Genomic DNA, 6000 nt, shown 5'->3' with positions numbered 1-6000 from the left:
AGGAGGAGCTGTATTATAGCATTAGGACAGTGGAGGATGGCTGCCCTAAAGCCTCTGGTGTTAGCACTGGGGAAGCTTCTCCTCTCCTAGAGGAGAAGCAGCAGCTCTGAGTGAGGCTGTGAGTGCAAAGGCCCTGAGCCATGAGGGTGAGTGGTATGGATAGGGGCTGGGGCCAGCATGGTTGGATGAGCTCCAACTACCAGGGTACACCCACAGGTCCATACTCCAAAAAGTAAGCCTTGCCTGGAATTAGAAAAGCCCTGTTGCAAGTGTCTGGCCCTCTTTTCTATGAGCTATAGGAAAAGGAAATCCTGGGGTTGAACTTGGCTCTGACAAGAGGTTGGACTAAGGGTGTGGTCCCATTCTTTCCAGGTCTCGTTTGAAAGGTCCTTCAGTCCTGCCTCTGCCTATGCTAACCCATCCTTGTTGAAGATGCATACCTACTCAGCCTGACAAATTCAAAAAGCAGCACAGCTTGTGAGAAGGCTGTTTCTTCTAGGAAGCCACAAGGCTTCCTAGACATCCGTCAAGGTCTATGGGAATGTGGTTTATACTACACAAGTAGTATTAACTTTTAAGGGCCTCGGAGTTGATTCATTTTCCATTAATAGCTCAACTGCCCCCGAGGTTCTGGCCAATTTTAAAGCTTCTTACGGGCAGGGAAGGTTGAGATGACTTCCTGCATGGTCATTGGATGGATTCCTAAAATCCAAAGCAAGTGGATAGAACATTCCACAGCACGGTGTCATGACTGCTACCTCTCCCAGGGAAGCAGAAAGGGCTCCTGTGGAAAAGATAGCCTTGAACTCAGTTACAAATGAAAGTCTCTGCTGCTGCTGCCCTGATAACACCCAAAAGATGGATGGTTCAACTGTTCCAAGCCCCCAGATAAGAGATGAACAAAAGGGTGGGGTGTTGGAGGATGGTTTTGTGATCTGTATAAAGGTTGTCTTCATATTATTCAAATGCTGATTTCTCTACTGGCAAAGAGTTAGTATAGGGCAGACTTTGGTATTGTGAATTTTTATGAATTTTTATTTTATGTCTCAGTCTTCTCCACACCTCCTGATTGGTTAATAAAGAGTTGAATCAGCCAATTAACTAGGCAGAAGAGAATTGGGCAGGACTTCCGGTTCCAGTTAGGGGTTCCCAAAGGAGACAAGAGGGTAGAGAAGGACCAGAGGAGAGGAAGATGTGGAGAGACCATGAGGAGTCGCCATGAGCAGGGCGCCAAGGGAGTCTATACATGGATGTACGTGGACCCAAATGAACTAGAGCAAGACTCAGACGGAGGATAAAGGAACATGTGGCTGGGAAATAGGCAGCCTTAGAGGGTTAGAGTAGCTCAGAACCAGCTCTCTGTGTCGTTTAGGCAGGGGCAAAAATGAGCTAAAGAGGGTATAGAAATACCCAAGTTATTTGCGAACAAAGGGGGCATAGAACCTCCTGCCCAAGAGTTACTTTTATAGTGGACCTCTTGCTCATCCATGTTCGACCCTATCTTTTCTTCTATAGCTACCACAGGCAAGGACTCTGAGTCAGCCTTGAGACCGGGCAATGCACTGGGCTATCCTGAAAACCATGAAAATTACAAAAAGGCGGACAAGCTGTAGAGGAAGTAATACTGTCTGAGAAGCCAAGTGCTTCAACCGGCTCTGTGCCCGGTTGATGACCTTGAATCAACCACCCACCTGTGTACAACCAGAAAAGGAATGGCTGGGACTCCATGCTCTTGAAGTTCCACTTCAAAGTAGCACAGAACAAAAACAAGGAGGCGGGTGGGGCACCTAACAAGAATGCCGTCTAAGAAAGCTCTTGGGCTCAGCATAGGAGTCAGCAAAAAGTTTGTTAATAGCCAAGAGATATCCACCTCTCAGATGCCAAGCACTCAACACCAGTCTTCATAAGAACTCTGCATGGTAGATAGCATTTTCCTATTGCACAGATGCCTATGTGGACACAGGGGGCTCAAAGATATCAAGGCCACTATGTAGCAAAGGTAGGCTTAAGTTTCTATCTTCCTGAGGTGGAAGCTCATGTACCTTTTGCTACACAGTATCCCCCCAGTGGTCCAACAAGAAGAATGAAAGTCTGTTTTCCGTCCATCGAGGATCCTCTTAAAAGTCTGTTCTCCATGTACTCCATTTTTTCCTTTTATAACTTTATTTATTATTATGAAAGAGCTGCAATTCTACATCCTTGGAACTGTACCTGGGGAAATGAAGAACAGCGTGGACAAGTGTCTGCTGCCATGTGCCACCATTTCCTCTTGTACAAGTCACTACCAGATGACATCAGCGGCAAGTCAGTTCCTATGTGCATTGGTGCTTCCAGAAGAGGGGGCGACTCAGATGCCAGCCTGCCTCTTTCCATGCATCTAAAACCAGCCAGCTCCCTGCTCCTCTTTCCTCTGAGTTGCTTTGGGCTAGAAGACCCTGGAACGGTGGGTCAGATTGTTTGTCTATGTCCCCACTGAGGCTTAAAGGTACAGCAATTATGGAGCCAATGTAGGCTCACTCTGCTAAAAATGCCTTTGCCCCCTTTCTCTCTGGCTTGCCCTGCCCTGTTGTATGAAGGCTGTTGACTATCTCCGTGTTACCACTATTCAGGTTTTTGTCTCATCCTTCTAGTCTCCCTCCCTCCCATGTCTTTGTCCATCTTCCCCTGATCTTTGTGCCTTTCTTCCCCTTCTTTGCCCTCTTTGATGACCATGTCTAAAACTGGTGAGACACAAGCATTGTACACACAGTCGATCCAAGTCCTTTCCCTGTGCACTACAATGGTCTTTGTGATGCCACCCTAGCACCAGGCGTGAGAGCTGGGAACACACTTGATCCCTAGCACTGCCTCATGTTGAAAAGCTGTGTCATTGGGAAAGTGACTCCCGCACTGCAGGTTCTAGACACAGCCATCATTGAGAGTTCTCCAAGGACCTTGGCCATAGTGGATGGTACCGAGTTGCCATGTCTGCTTTTGTTACCCCCCTCCTAGCTCTCTGATGTAATTAGGAGGCTGTTCGTTCCTAGGGACAAGGAAGGCATCTCAGAGCCTCGAGGTACTGCCAGCATTCTGGATCAATCTGCCACTCTCCTCTTGCCTCCATGTACACATGGTCAATTTCCATTTACAACAAGGTCTACGTTGTTCTCCTGCATGCTCGAAACAACTGAGCCCTTTCTCTTGGTAGGTGGCTGAATGACAATTGAAACGAGATGCTGGAATAGATATAGGCGGCATCAAGATATGTTCATTTCTGGCCTAATGGCTGCCTACATGATCCTGTATGCTGTTTTCTCTTTTGTGTCTTGGTTCCCTTGTTTATAAAATAGGCTTGTAACAAGAAGAAACCAATACATAATTGGGGAAAGAAAACTCTATGTAAATAATATTCGAGGTCCTCCTGCTGTTCGCTTGACAGCAGTTCACTTGGAAGGTTCAAGATCCTTTTGATCTCAGACGAGAGGGACCAGCTGCTGAGAGATGAGCCTGATTTAATCCAGAGTTAACCTTCCAGAAGATCTCTGCAGATAATTTGCAATGCTTCTTTGTAGGGTAGGACAAAGGTAGAGAACGATTTGTGGAACTGGTAACAACCATACAGCCTAAGTCTGACGGAGCCGTTGTCTTTCCTGCTTCATTTGTCTCCTGAATGGTGTTGTTATGCTATAGATAAAAGAGCTGTGCTTCTGACCACACCAAGGTCTTTTACTCTGAGTGTTTACGGCAAACGATGGAAGAATTGCTTACTCTGATGCTAAGCAAAATTCAGAGTGGAAAGTATCCATCACATTTCTGACCCTCCTCTTCAAGGGACATTAAGATGATGTTGTCCTGTAGGGCTGGTGCAGGGAGGGACAAGTGGAGGATGGGGGCTCCAAACGAACATACCGGACTGCATGCAACTGTCTCTTCAATCCCCCCTCACGTCTCCACAGCCAGATTGGAGCAGCCTGTGGAAAAAATTCCTGTCTATTTTCAGAAACAGATAAAAGCATCCAGATTATGCAGAGCAAATCTCAGCCCGAAAGCAGCTGGAAAAATCTGTTTCTTGCCACTGTCAGTGACCCTGTGACCCTTCCAAGTAATGACATCCAAGCTTATTCCCTCCCTCCTCTCTTCTTCCCAGCACTGACCGACCCGACCCATCCACTGCACATCTGGTCCTTGTCGGCACTGTCAGGCCATTATCCCTCAGACACCGAGCGATAGACAGTGGAATGGGAGTCGTGCTTGCTTGGATTTTAAAAACAAATTATCAGCTGGTTCAAGGACAGGTCAGTGTTAAATCATGTCTCATTTGGTCCAGAGTATAGGGGAGCATATTTACTCTGTTGTATGTCTTCTACCCTCACTCACTGTTACAGGGTAGGACATCAGTCTCAGGTAGGCACATGCTTAGATCCACTTTTGGATAGGCAGTAGACTAGAATTGCCTGAGACAGATGTTTGATCTCCTGTAAGCACATGGGGCTTTAGACACTGACTGGATCATCACGCTGGCGCTCTGGTGCAGGAGGGATTATCTCTGGCTTTAGAGAAAGTCTGCCGAGGACCAGCTCCATCGTCCAGGATGCTTGTGTTTGCAATGTCATGTTCTGCATGCACAATGCTAAACACAATAAAATAGGCTTATGCCCAGTGCTTGTGAGAGCAAATGTCAGCAAGTACACCCTTGGAGGTCTATGGCTAGTTCCTCATCTGGGAGGCATTAGGGGCTCCATGGCTCCAGATTGAGAATCTGCCTTTCTTTCTGTGGGGCACTCTGCTGAACAATTCATTAGGCACCAAGACCCTCTCCAACTATCCCCCACTCTCCACCTTCAGGCAGTGGGTTTGCCATCCAAATAGGAGCCAAATCCATCTAACTTCCCAAGGAGACAGATTCGACAGCTCTTCCCAGAAGAATGGAGCGGGTCTTCTTTTGTCCCTGGCTTCCTTATCCATGGATCAAAAGCCTCTATAAGTGGGAAGAAAAACATCTGTCTAGCAGGTAGATGTACCTAGTCCTTGTAGCAAAGAGAGGTTCAAGAAAGGAGATATAGCCTGTAGGACCAGAGCCGGGCACTGACTCCGTTCCACGTGCTCAGAAAACTGCAGGTAGGATTTGATGAAGGATCCTGTCAAGCTCCACTAAAGTTCAAGGACAACGTTTCTCTTTCCCAGCTTTCACATGGAAGGCATCTTCTTCGAGATAAGAACCATGGATCAAAGCAGAGAATGGCTCTGGTGTTTAAGAAAAAGGAATAGCAGAGAGCTGGGATCATAATCCAGGCACAAAATGGCTACTTTTGAATGCTTGATACATCTCTCAGCCTTTGTTTAAGTCAGTCCTACTTCCCAGAATGCTCTTCAACACCTCAAATATGTGTCAAGTTCCTTTTCATCCTGTAAAGCCCTCATATCACACACACACACACACACACACACACACACACACACACACACACACACACCTCTATGAGACCTATAGGATCTCTAGGAGCTCAGGCCGGCCTCTAATCTGCTCTGCACCTAGGAGTTCCTGCCTCTACCTCTGACTCTCTGAGATTACAGGCATGCACCACCACACCTAGTTTTAATGGGTGTTGGGCATTGAACACAGGGCCTGGTACATGCTAGACCTAGAGAACTAGAAGAACTCTACAAACTGAGTCATAACTCCGCCCTACCTTATAGTGTTTCTCCTTCAGAATGGGTACTGGCTCTCACCGCTTCTGATCTTCAGGCCGTTGCTCTACTTGGTGAAAAATGGGTATGAATCCTCCAATGGAGCATAAAGACTTTGATAACAAAGCCCACATCATATCGGTATCATGCCCCACCCCTGCATTTCTGTGTTGGAACCCAGCAGAAAATGTGCCTCTGAACCACATTAGCTCATGGAAACAGCAGGTCCTGACAGTTAACTAAATCCATCACGATGAAACATAGGAGGCCTCCTTACTCTTTCTTTTGAGATTAAGTTCACATAGCATACAATTAACTATTTTAAGTGGTCTT

General features: G+C 46.8%; 1 protein-coding gene across 2 annotated transcripts in view; it reads right to left on the bottom strand.

Annotated features, from left to right (window-relative positions):
• Window positions 1-2140: 2140 nt before the first annotated feature.
• The window catches only part of LOC100912066 (uncharacterized), a 41558-nt gene continuing 37698 nt past the window's right edge, over window positions 2141-6000 (bottom strand). For both annotated transcript variants that reach the window (XR_015622838.1, XR_015622835.1), the window contains 2 exons: window positions 5670-5734; window positions 2141-5223 (listed from right to left, as the gene is read on the bottom strand). The gene's annotated coding sequence lies outside the window, so the exon portion shown is untranslated. The remainder of the gene's footprint in view (window positions 5224-5669; window positions 5735-6000) is intronic.

The sequence above is a fragment of the Rattus norvegicus genome, chromosome 6 (assembly GCF_021556685.1).
Source record: "Rattus norvegicus strain SHRSP/BbbUtx chromosome 6, alternate assembly SHRSP_T2T, whole genome shotgun sequence".
NCBI lineage: Eukaryota > Metazoa > Chordata > Mammalia > Rodentia > Muridae > Rattus > Rattus norvegicus.
The sequence above is the reverse complement of the archived record's forward strand: the minus strand, read 5'-3'. Positions and strand labels throughout refer to the sequence as shown.